At 39.8% G+C, this 13,121-nt stretch overlaps 1 protein-coding gene across 3 annotated transcripts in view; it reads right to left on the reverse strand.

Annotated features, from left to right (window-relative positions):
* The window catches only part of LOC111264710 (uncharacterized), a 72,121-nt gene that overhangs the window by 58,020 nt on the left and 980 nt on the right, over positions 1–13,121 (reverse strand). Inside the window, exons 1-2 of one of the 3 annotated variants that reach the window (XM_086970170.1) lie at positions 12,178–12,307; positions 11,311–11,506 (exon numbers count right to left, since the gene is read on the reverse strand). The exons of 1 other annotated variant lie outside the window; for it this stretch is intronic. The gene's annotated coding sequence lies outside the window, so the exon portion shown is untranslated. Of the gene's footprint in view, positions 1–11,310; positions 11,507–12,177; positions 12,308–13,121 lie in introns of those variants that run through there. One more of the 3 variants, XM_086970169.1, reaches the window with a different exon arrangement.

A 13,121-nucleotide genomic window follows, 5' to 3' on the forward strand; every position in this document is an offset into this window, starting at 1 on the left:
CGAGAGTATGGTCGCAAATTTGAGTAAAAAACGACGCTAAGATCTTCAACAAATTTGAACTCGTCAGCGGCCAAGCAGGGGTAACGCTGACTCGCCGATACTGACGGTCCTACCGCACCAGTGTTCCTGCGTAGACGAAGATCTCCTGATATAACTGTTTGAGTAACCTGAAACAAAATGACTGGCATTCGCCGACCTTCGAAGCTAGGCCGGGCATACGAAAGTTCGGCCTCACGTCGTAAGCAACAGTTGAAGGATAATGATTTCGGCACACTTTCCGGCGGCGCGATGAAGGCGAAGAAACAAAAGCGGGAGCCTCGGCGTCGTCAACGCACAGCGGCCCTAATGAGTCTTGAAAAGACTGAAAAAAAATTACAGAAGGCAGTTGACAAAGTAACGTCCCGACCATCTGATCCACAGACAGGACCGCCTCGGCAGACAAAACTAATGGTTCCTCCACAAGCGAATCAACGCGAACGCTCCCTACCTAACGGACCCCAACCGTCTCAGCAACTATCTCAACAAGTGCCTCAACAGGGCCGACCATCCCCAGCGCAGGTTAGTCAGGTAAAAAGGAACCTGGAGCACATCTTTGACCACAGTGAGAATTTCGAAAGGAATCAACGCCGGTTGGAACAGTGGAGAGCGGCCCGGAAACGCTTTCAAAGTCAGTAAGTACGCAGCGTTTCGACAGTGAGTTCGGTTTAGGCAGCGCCGCGTTGTAGCGGGTTTCTTCACCTTGTATACGCAGGAATCGTGCATGTCTTCAACACGGTAACGTAGCGGAGGCGAAGCAGGACGGAACAGCTTTCCTTCAGAGCAGATGGCACACAAACTGTAGGTGCAATCGTGATAAAACGTTTGTCGCGCAAAAGATGGTTGATGTCTATTGCTATATCTGGTGAGTCTTTCAATGATGGAAACTGGTGATTTTCGATGATGGAAACTGGTGATAAGTCGATGAGCTTGAATGGAGATGCTGAATGAAAAACGTTGGATACTCAGCAGCGAAAATTGTGTGTGCGAAAGAGTGTGCTAAAATTGGAAATACACAAATTGCTGGTAATTTAATTACGAGCTCATTAAGAATTACTGTTTACAAATCTATTTGCTCATGCTGGATAATCATAGTTGAGGCTTCAGAGACTTGAAGTTGGATACCAGGTTATAGGGTGATAGGAGCCTTTCGAAGAGTACTGCTTACACGTAGTTGAGGCTTTTACAAATAGTTGAGGCTTTGCTCATGCTTACAAGTAGTTGAGGCTTTTACTTACAAATAGTTGAGGCTTTGCTCATGCTGGATAATCATAGTTGAGCCTTCAGAGGCTTGAAGTAACTTTACAAATAGTTGAGGCTTTGCTCATGCTAGATAATCATAGTTGAGCCTTCAGAGGGTTGAGCCTTCAGAGGCTTGAAGTTGGATACCAGGTTATAGGTTATAGGGTGATAGGAGCCTTTCGAAGAGATTACTGCTTACAAATAGTTTAGGAGCCTTTCGAAGAGATTACTGTGCTTACAAATAGTTGAAGATATACAGCCTTTCGAAGAGATTACTGTGCTTACAAATAGTTGAAGATATACCAGGAAGGACAGCTTGAAGTTGAAGATATACCAGGAAGGACAGCTTGAAGTTGAAGATATACCAGGAAGGACGGCTTGAAGTTGAAGATACCAGGTTATAGGGTGATAGGAGCCTTTCGAAGAGATTACTGCTTACAAATCTGCTCATCCAAATCTATCTGCTCATGGTGGATGAAATATTATAATATATATATATATATATATATATATATACACATAAAGAAGTTGGTGATCAGTATACTCATTTAAGTATACTCATTTAAAGTATTAAAATATATATTGTGTTATTATACCGGAAGGATTTGCGCATACTACGTTGGATGAAACCGCCAACAATTCGGAACGATCAGTGCCAGCGGCATGTAAGAAATATCATATATAATATGAGGTCGTAATCCATAATATATATATATATATATACATTATATTATATATATTATATATATATAATATATAAGGATTACGACCTCATATTATATATATTTCTTAAATGCCGCTGGCACTGATCCGAATTGTTGGCGGTTTCATCCAACGCAGTATGCGCAAATCCTTCCGGTATAATAACACAATATATATTTTAATACTTTCAAATACGTATACTGATCACAAACTTCTTTATGTATATATTGTAAGAGACTCGTAGAAAACACAAATTTATGTATTCCTCCTTGCGTATTATACGTATTGATAAATCCTTGTGTTATTGGGTTTCCAACAGATCCTTCATATTATTGAACTCGAGTGATAATCTTTCTATACCGCCTTTTACTCTGAAGATAACGATACTTATAGCGACTTTAACACCTAAGAGTCCGACTAATCGATTGATGAGATGCCATACGCAAAGCGTTATGAACAGACGTCGATGCGACGACGGATTTGCATAGGCAAAATTTCTAAAGAATCCAGTGCCGCTCGATCCAGTTAACGTTGACAAGACGACTGGTCCTCCCTACTTCATCACGTCTTGAATCGCTTGCTGTTTTACTAATCTTCTCCCAGGTCCTTAATTAACTCTTGATAAACGTGGCACTAATGGTTGCAACTTAATAATCGCCCATGAACCTATTGTAAACACCAACATGCACAGGAAAGATTGAAGGTTGAAGATACCAGGTTATAGGGTGATAGGAGCCTTTCGAAAATGAAGAGGTCTTCATCAATTAACTGAAATGCCACTAACAAGCCTTTGATTTCACCTTTGAGTCTAAGTAGTCCCCTCATGTATAAATCGTGTAAACGAACATGATTACTAAATTATGTCATTACATTATGAAAATAAATCAATTTAGCCACGTAAAGATTAACTATCGATCCAAGTTGCTAAATCACCTCTAAGCCGTGATTGTGGTATACAGTTCTATCAACCAAAGATAGACGAAAACGGTTTTATGTGGCTGGTGTAAGGTAAAGGGCAATGTCTTGTCAACTTTCAACTTGTACAGCAACGCTGTTGATCAGTCAACCATGATTATCTCACTATACCGTTAACAACAACAACAACAACGATGCCGTCAGCAACAGCATAAACTCAATGGTGGGCTCATAGTTATGACTATTGAACGTTTTTGTCGTGCGACTCTTCAGCCCTTGTTCAGGTGCGGCCAGAACAGACGACAATTTTGACGCGCTTGAGCTGAAGAAATAGAAGGAAAAACTTTGCTACGCTTATCCTCCTGCAAAAATATTCAGCAAAAGACAAGTTAAGGATATCAATAGAAAAGCAGGCTGCACGACAACCACGAAAAAATGTTGATCCGTTTCTTGACCAAGGCGGAGGCCATGGCACAAATTGAAAATTACGCTTTCCTCACAAGTATACAAGCTGAGTTTCTACCAGAATACTAAGATTGCTAGGCGCTACTCTTAACATGATCGTCAATAGATCGTTTCTTATCCTATCCATGGCGGTCGATTCACGTGGAATAGATGATGGCTTCGTCCACGAGCATTCTTACGCTACTAGGCAGTTCCATTTCAAAAAACTTTCATTTGCGAGTTTGTACTTTCACCTCTTTTGTTTTCGTTCACCCCTCCTCAGTCTTCGCGCGCTCCTTCAACTCACCCCCCTCGACTCTCATTTCCTACCTCTCAAAAACACGAGTGCGGCTAATCAAACGCTAAACAATTCGTAGTTTTGCGGGAGGGGGCGTAACAGAACATGTTTTGGAATTAGCCTAGTATCATGGTAATTTTGGGAACTCGTTTGTAACTACAAAGAAGTGTTTAAGATATCAACCGTTGATCAAAACAAGCTTTTATTTGAAAGCGACAGTTAGCAGGCTTCAAAAAGGTAAGCTACTCTAGGACCAATTCGGGAACAGATAACTATTATGATAATCAATTAGATTAACAAGAATTCAATCAAAGAAAAACAACATGCTGCGCAATAACTAAAAGAAAAAAGTGTAATAAGCCAGTTACGCTTGACAATACTTAAAGTAAGTATTAATTATTATTATTATTATTAAAAGAAACCTGGAATAGAATTTCAGACGCTTGAGTCTTCGGCTAAAAAATTCGAGGACTGTCTTTAGATCGCCAAAATCAACCGTAAACATAAATTAATTAACAACAACGATTAAGTATCATCCACGGAGTGCTTAGGAAGTTACGCAGCCCTATGGGCTTCCAAAGTTCCAAGATTCGTTACAGGGACCATAGAAAAATTTACAGTATTGTCTAAAATGCAATCTAGTAGATTGGAAAACGCGATCTTAAAACGGTTGGGAACCGGCGATTTGTAAATTTTTATGAAGTGCTCTGGGTTCGCATATACGCGACTGGTTCCAATAAAGCTTAATATATATACAATATCTTGTTACCTCCTACTTATATACGCCCGCCTAAGTTTAAACAATTTAATTTTAAATAAAAAAAAATAAAATAAATTTATCAATACAATAACAGTAAAACCAATCACAACAACTTCCTTTGCGTTAGAAGCCCCAGTAGGAAATACAACCGTAACAACCTCATCTTAATACCTTTTATTTCTCCGTCGTTCGCCTGCTTCTAAAATCCTTATTATGCTTTGTTCGAAAATGATTTTTCTTCCCTCTATCAGCATGCTCTATTTACACTGTATAGTAAAGAGATATTCACCTAAAGTTTGGGTTCAAAGCATGTTTCTGCTAAAAAAAAACGTACATTTTCAATACCTATTTTACTGCGCCTTTTGCCGTCGTCAAACACTTGTAGAACCAGTCTGGGATATTTATGCTATGCACAACGAAGATTATGTAACTAGGAAAAGTACTCGAAGTTTAGTAAATAAGTTCAAAAAGGGTATCTCGCACCCAAAATAGGCCATCCGAGGTCGATCAGAATTTTTGGGTGACAAAACAAGCTCGTTAATTGGCCGAAAAAGTAAATTGTGAATTTCCACTATAGATTAATTAAATTCTATATATTCAAGGTACTTATCTATAGTGGAAATTCGCAATCTCAGGCCTGGTATCTCATACATTAAGTAATACGCACAACGGAACATGGGTTCTAATTATTTTTGAGTATTTGGCCCGGCAGAGGGCAACACGTAGCCCCAACAGGAGCTCCGACGCGGAGTGAAAGATGGTGCTTCGAAGTTGGTAGGAGACAACGCATGAAATGGGTAGCCTTGAAAGCCACGCCGAAATCAAATTTTCATCCAAAGATGACCATACGTTTTGTTGAAAGAAGCCCTCGTGTAAAACATAACGATCAATAAAAGTACGTGTATCACCCCAGGAAGAAAACGAAGTGATTCAACAGAAGATGCCCAATAGAACGACAACGTCGTTTCTAGCGCAACAATGCTAAATTGCACAAAGATCGATGAAGCAGTCCTGAAGGAACTTGAAGAGTAGGAATATATAAATTGGGTGAGGGATCGAAGAAGATTTTCATAAAGTTCGAGTAAAAATCGGCGAATGACAAAGAAAACCTTACGTTATATGAAACGACAGTAATCTATGCGCAATACTCGCGTGTAGCGAGATCGATTAATTATGCCAGTTAAAGTGTACATTGAGCTTTTATGTTGTGACGCTTGGGAACGATTTGTATTATGAGATTCCGCAGTTCGCGTTCAATGTGTCAGGTCACTGATTTTCAAAATAGAACGTTCGACTTTAAGATCGTTTCGGTATTTTTCTATCCATTGCTGTTCGATGCAACAATGAAGAGCAGACGCAGGAACACACACAGCCGAGTGATTCGTAAACAAGTTTATACCTGGATCATATCGTACTAAGCAAACACATTTCGTAGCCGTACATTTAAAAGAAAAAAAAATCGATCCTTACAATATCATTTATTGATTTCATTGGTAAGTTCCACTGTAGAAAGTGAAGATCAATTTCAGACCCTGAGGCTGCAGAATAACTTGATGAGCACAATGAATTGATGTAGTTTCAGAGGCGTTCTTGCCATCATGGCTGCTTTTGGCTCGACTAAAACTTAGACTTTGTGTTTTTAACTTTAAAAAAAAAACACGTTACCCATTACTCCATCACGAGGAGGGAATTTATGGTAGCAGAGTAATACCTTCATTGTAATCAGAACATGGAATAACCGATCGCAGGTGTAAAGGCGTCTGAAGCACAATAATTGGATCAGACGGATGTCTGAGACAAAGAAATAAAACTATTGAGGCACTGCAACTGAATTTCTAAAACGATCCAGCGGATTCACTAAAACACAGTGGATGCTGGATGACAACGAAAAATCTGCATACGAGATAACAGGGTTAAGTAAGTACAACAAAAATTCTTAATTTAGCCCGAGCAGATAAGCTCGTTGTTTTAGGATTAGATTTGAATATACAGATCTGAATAAAGACTGAGTAAGTGAATGAGGCAAGGGGTGTTTCGGTAAAATTTGTTTACCGTAATATGCGTGACGCTGTGACCATAAAGAATATCGCACAAGGTAATGGTATAACGCAGGGTGATAAGACATCGGCCAAGCTAATAAACAACAACAAATAAAAGCGGGTGTAACGGAGTAACAGACCGAACGCAGTGGAATAAAAAAATAAGAACGCAACGAGTTAAGGCCTACGTCTCGGCGTCAGGCCGGTCAGGTGTGAGCAATTCAGGGTTCGATTTTGTAGTACGGGCCGGAGCAAACACATTAAATAGTTTATTGAACGTTCAATTTAATCGTGCTTTTACCCACAGCCATCTCGTCAGCACATGACTGAGCTAATTTAAATTCATCGTTCTTGTCAAATCTGGAGAGTCCCAATTCTTTATATCACACAAGGACCAGTAGATGCTGGACAAAATTTCAAAGCTGCACGTTGACACGCATCCAAACAAAGCACGCAATGCTACATGAAATCGGTAACCTCAAATATGCCTTACCAAGAAGAAATTGGCACTACGTTGACAAGATTCCCTTGGCTTTGTCGTTTTCGGTGATTGATAAGTGCTGTTATCAATCAATCGAAAACCTACATATATATAGAAACGGAAATAATATTTTTAAATGTATTTCTCAAGGTCGCTCAATGATTGCATCTGCTATACATAAACATATTAGAATTTACGTTTGGACCCACTGAGCAAATGCAACGCAAACCGAAAGCTATATAGCGTACATGAAACTTCCTCTAATGAAATGTTTAGGTTTTTCTCATTATCAGATAAACTCCTGCGGGTTACATATATAGAAGCACATATAGACAGCGCAAGGTGCATATATATACACAATCTAGTAAGGGACACGAAGGAAAAAGACGTTCAATTTTGACAGTCTATTTGCTTTCAATTATGCTGTGCCGATGCGTACCGCCTGGTAGCAGAGCTTGACGTCTACGGCACTAATAACAATGGCTAACACAATGGCAGATATGTTTCCAACTAAACTGTCTGCGATGGCCTATGGAATGCGCCGCTGTGGGGAGCTTTTTAAACAGTACTGAGTAATAGTAGCGGACGCGGAACGCTGTCAGACAGTGTGGCAGTATTTGTGCCTCCGTTAAGAACACGCGGTCGCGTGTGTGGAGGCACTTCGTAGGGGGAAAGGCGAGAACATAAAGGAAGCAAGAATCTGAGGCTGTCGGAAAGGCTTTATTCCAGTACTAACGATTTTGTGTGGATGGAGGCCCTCAGCAACCCTAAATAGCTAAGCACAGACTTATAAATGCGGTCGATCTCGTTATGAGTAGTGAATCAACCAGGCCTAGCGAGACAGTCAGTACAGCATGAAATCAAGTGCGTAATTAAACAACATGAAAATCGAAAAGGTCTAGCATAGAGACAAAATGCTAAGCAAGCTACACGAGGAAGTCACGATACGAGGACGAACTCGAAGATAAACGAAATGTTCTTAGCTTCAGTTCAGGATGAACTGGGCACGAATACTTGCTCAGGAAACGCGATGAGCATATTTGAGCTACCAAGCAGTCTTACGGCTACGTGACGGTTTGAATGGAATTATAGCGTCGTACTTACTATGCAAACATAAGGAAATAAGTGTTGTAGTAGTACAACGTTCCCATACGAAAAGCCACTATGTCCCCACTATGCCCTGCAGGTTTTACAGAACCGTGGTTCAGAGTTCGACAACAATAGCTTTGAACGGTAATTGTGGTTACCGTAAGACACGGAACAGCATTTGGCATTTATTTCTTTTTCCAAGCGGTATTTGGTAATGATGGTTACCGTAAGGCACAGAACAGCCTTTGGCATTTCTTTTTTCAAGCAGTAAGAAGAAATAGGATGAGTAGCAGGAAGAAGAAATAGGATGAGTAGAAGAAAGAAGAAATTTGCCGCTATTATGTTGGAACAAGTTCCAACATGACGAACCGCTATTAGGTTGGAACACGTCGCATTTTAGTGAGTGACAGCAACAAATAAGCATTTGCCAGACGACAAACTCCCCCTGCATTCAGCGCCCACATTACAGGTGGTATTTTGCACCAGAACCCTCATTTACCTAAAATATATTATTACAGCATTACGCTACCGCTATTCCCGTGAAGTGTTCCATTAGACGGGTCACTTCCAACACGATTTTAGGTGTGTTTCCTGGATTCAAGTCTAGGATAACACGTATTTGTCAGGTAGGCAAAGTACGTCATCATGCTGCGTTGTCACCGGGAAATGCGGAACTTCATTGACTTAATCACTGTGCGCGAGCCTTTTGAATCTCCACCTACAATGCTCATCACATATCTAATCTCCACCTATAATGTCCGTCACCTATCTCTTCTTGTATAATGAATTTTTAGCACGATCCATGTCCAAACCCACATTTGCGATGTTCATCACCTATCTCTCGTTGTATAGTTGAATTTTACGCATGATCAGTGCTCCCTACGCGTGCCTACGTCGGGCGTCGAGCATAGACCGCCGCGCCCACCGCATCTATATGTTTAGCAAGAACACGCTAGTATTGCACTATCACAAAGCGTGCATATAAACAAAGCGGCGCACTAGAGTACCGATGATAGCATGAAGTTCATCTCACTATTGCAGTTAATGGATCGTGAGGTGGTCGTGTTATGTAGCCTCAACAAGCGAACAAGCGAATCAGCAGGTATCGACATCGGCGGTTTCACCAGAATTGATAGAATACTACGGTTATAGACAGATCTTGCCTAGCTAAAAAAAACTAAAAGATAACGCTTGAACCTTTACTCTCCATGCCGTCTGATGCTCTTACACCCTCCTCCAACAAAGTTTCTGAATTCTACACCCTTGCCTATCCATCCCCATCGTCACTCTCTTGCTTGCCCCTATCTGTTCTCAAATGCAACTAAAAATAGCCACCGCTTCTCTTGCCCCTACCTATTCTCGAATTTAACTGAAAATAGCCAGAACGCTACAACAAGGCGGGGGACAATTACCTACAGCTGTGACCGCAGCTCAGCTTTCAGGCCTAAGGTCGAACCACGCTAGCGTTTGCCGTTTTTCCTGTGATCTTTCTCTTGGAAGAGAAATCGAACGAAATGCAAGGGCTTTGATGCGAAACTAGAACATGGAAGGGGCAAGCCTGAAGGCCGAACACCCGGCGATAGGCGGCTTCACCACCGGCGCCATCTTCATGTGAACTATCTGCCACCTGCCTTTAGGAGTAAAGCTCTGAGGGGCAACAGCAATTAGTGCGTCTGGCTATGGCATCATTCTAATAGTATCAACGATACAGAGCCAAAGAAACACTAACAAATATACGAAGCATTTAGTACGCTGTCCTGGCTATGATGGAAGTTCGTGTTCTGTAAACTGTACAGACGCTCCATAATCAAGTACAATTGGCGATAGATGATGTTGGTGCACTGCTAAACCTGCTAGTTTCTTTTGTAATCCCATAATGTAGCAGTCTATATGAATTTGATTGTTCTTGATCAGACTGAATGTTCACTCTGTAATAGATTTACGTATATGAAACTCTTTCAATGATTAAGGTCGCTTAAAGAACGAACCCTTACGAATAGTGTTGATGGTTCTGAAAAAGGGAGCCTGAAAGTGCTTAATTTAATACTCAAACAAATCTTAGTGTGTTACCGAAACTTTTAATGAAGTCGAACTACAAATTTCTTTCCTGTATACACATTTCACACAAGCCATCTCCTCGACTTCTGGCCTTCCCAGGTACTTCAATTACGTGCCTTAATAATAGCCTACCTGGGTTTCGAGATACTCCCATGGCCTAAATATATCCACATTTATAGTCAGTAGCAACACGACAATTTTACTGAACAGTGCAGTGACTTTCGGCGCTGTTGTTATTATCAGAATTATAATTCGTAATGTATATGCACCTTGAACTCGAAGAAACCCGTAAAACCTACTAACCAAATAGGTACCAAACGTGTTATCGAACAAAGGCCAGGCCAATAGCTGTAGGCAGATTTTGGACACAGTCACAGTAAACGCTGCGTCCATAGTGATTTTCAGAGTGACCGGACACCACTGGACCACCAAAGCCTGTTATCGCCTATGGCAGTGCCCTGATGCTGCGCGCTAATGTTGCCTCCGAATGCTTTTCTGGGATTAGATTTGACTTAGATGATAAATCATGGTATTTCAGCTTCATGAGTCAATCATATTTTTAAGCCCCTAAGGAATATCGGCTACCCGCTAACACCTAGGTATTACGGCATGAAGAAAACCTCAAATGCGCACATCAACCGTCAGATGTTATTGGCACCACTATAAGATGTTCTTGTGCCCGTATTAATAGTATTTATGACGCCAACTGCTTTTTTTTTTCAATTATATTTATACGAACTATGTAGTAGTGGAGATACCCTCGTGGCGCCCACTGTTATTTTGTTAATGAGACAGCCTTAAACAAAGGGCGCTCCAAACAAATTTTCCTTTGTGTAGTTAACAACTAACGGTTATTCGTAATTGGATATAAAAATGGTACTGAAAACGCGCTACAGCAATACAGCCGTCACGTTGTGATTTTACGAAGAACTCTAGAATAATGACAAAACAAACTGGTAAAAACAATGCCTGGGCAAGTCATGATATTTCAACTATATACGTATCTGTTTGTAGTTGTGTATTACAGATAGATTACCCACTGTTTTGTACTCCAAAAAAAAAAAGGTCGGTTTTTCGGTGGAATTAAAAGAGGCTTCTATCGTATACTACTTTAACAGAAACATATTAACAAATCGATCAACTGCACCACCTAAGTCATTCAAATCTTATTTGCGCCTTTAAACTAATCTTGATACCACTAACTCACTAAAAACTGACGTAGAGCTATATAATTGTGTGTACGTACGGTTTTATTATCGTTAACCATTGCTTCAGAAAACTAGTTCCCAGCACAAAACGATGCGGTTTCGAACCTCCACCACCTCACATCTTCCCAGGTTAGTAGCCGAACACGTTACTACTACGTTGTTACGTTGCCAAAGACTCATAACGTAGTCGTCAGAAGCTGCAGGATTAGTACTCCTATTTAATGTTTCCAAAACCTAAACGCCAGTAAGAATAATTCAAATATTCCGAAGCTTAGTCTGAAACTGATCAAGGATCAGCGTTTTATCTAAAAGAGTCTAGCATTTAATTGATCTTTTTTGACAGAGTAGCACGCGAGGCACGTATAGTTCAGTTTAGTTTCAGCTCACATTGCCTGGTTCTCTAAGGCTATTATAAATGCTCCATTGGGTAGTAGAAAAAAAACCCGGTCTCGTACTACTCTACCTTCTACAACCACTACAGTTTTCGACACTACACACTAGCTTACAGAATACAAATGAAAATGAAAAAATGTTTATTATTTTTGCCTATGATTTTTTGAAGCGCTCTCTAGGCTTATATAGCCTGTTGCTGGTATGACAGATTTTTAGCGTATTTTTTTTTAAATGGATGAAACATTTCATCAAATGTGCTACCTGCAACACTGCACAAAAATATCCTTGACATTAAAATAGCTGTAGTGATATTAGATAGCCAATAAAAAGCAATTAAAAAGGAAATCCAATTTCTTCAAAGTTGACCTTTTATCGATTGCTTAGTTAGCTATTTTCGATAAGTTAAGTTAATTTATTGTCTTGCTGTTTTTTTTCATGTTAATTACCGTTTTTTTACGGTAATGTCTAGATGATCGTATTGCAAAATAGTATGTATATGTAAAAGGACGAACCCGTACAAGAAATGCGCGATAGTAACAACAACAACTATTTAGCAGTTTATCACAAAAAAAACTTTTCAGTTCAGAGGAACGGGATATATCACCAGGTAAAAGAAGACCAGTAGGAAACAAATGAAGTAAATAGAAACGGTAAGAGCTCTCCAGCCATATAATATATGCTGGCCTTTCTCGTAGTTACCTATCTATATATATATATATATATATATATATATATAAGGTAGGCAGTCAAATGTCCTCATATTCAGAGTGATTTTAGGTGACTACGTTCAAATGGATATGACAAAGTGAAAGAAAAATTACACAGACGAGAAAAAAGCATTTGTCAAACCCAAACACCTTAACAGCGGGTGAAAGGAAACGTCTGTTGTCTGTTTGTTTTCGTCTGCTATCAACGTTTTTGACTGGTTACCTTGTCGTAATTAACTCGAAAAAAATTTGCGAAACAACTAGAGACTCGCGAAGAGCGGCTTTTTGTGCCGCAGTAACCAACTTTATAAATAACTAAAAAATTTTGATTTTATTTTTCACAATATCTAAACTTTACGAAACTATTTCCTATGAAACCTCACATCTAAGCATTGCTTATGGCAAATAATTTAATTTTCCACATTTGTTTTTCCTAGTCTATATGAATCTATAAAGCGCTTATTCTCTCGCGGCTGTGACGTCGATCTGCCGACCACTTCCTGACCAGAGCAGGTAGCCATTTCGACAGTTGAAGCGTTTACGCTACCTGTTGATAGTTCCGCCCTCAAGCTTGAAATTGATTAATGAACAGATCAACTAGCAATAATGCATCAATGGAAATTGGTTTTTGCTGAAAAAAGGATCATATTAAAAATAGGTCGAGGGAAGGTATGTCGCAAATTGACGTGAAAAGTGATGCACACACCTGACCAGTATATATATATATATATATATATATATATATATAA

The sequence above is a fragment of the Varroa jacobsoni genome, unplaced genomic scaffold (assembly GCF_002532875.2).
Source record: "Varroa jacobsoni isolate VJ856 unplaced genomic scaffold, vjacob_1.0 scaffold_888, whole genome shotgun sequence".
NCBI classification, from domain to species: domain Eukaryota; kingdom Metazoa; phylum Arthropoda; class Arachnida; order Mesostigmata; family Varroidae; genus Varroa; species Varroa jacobsoni.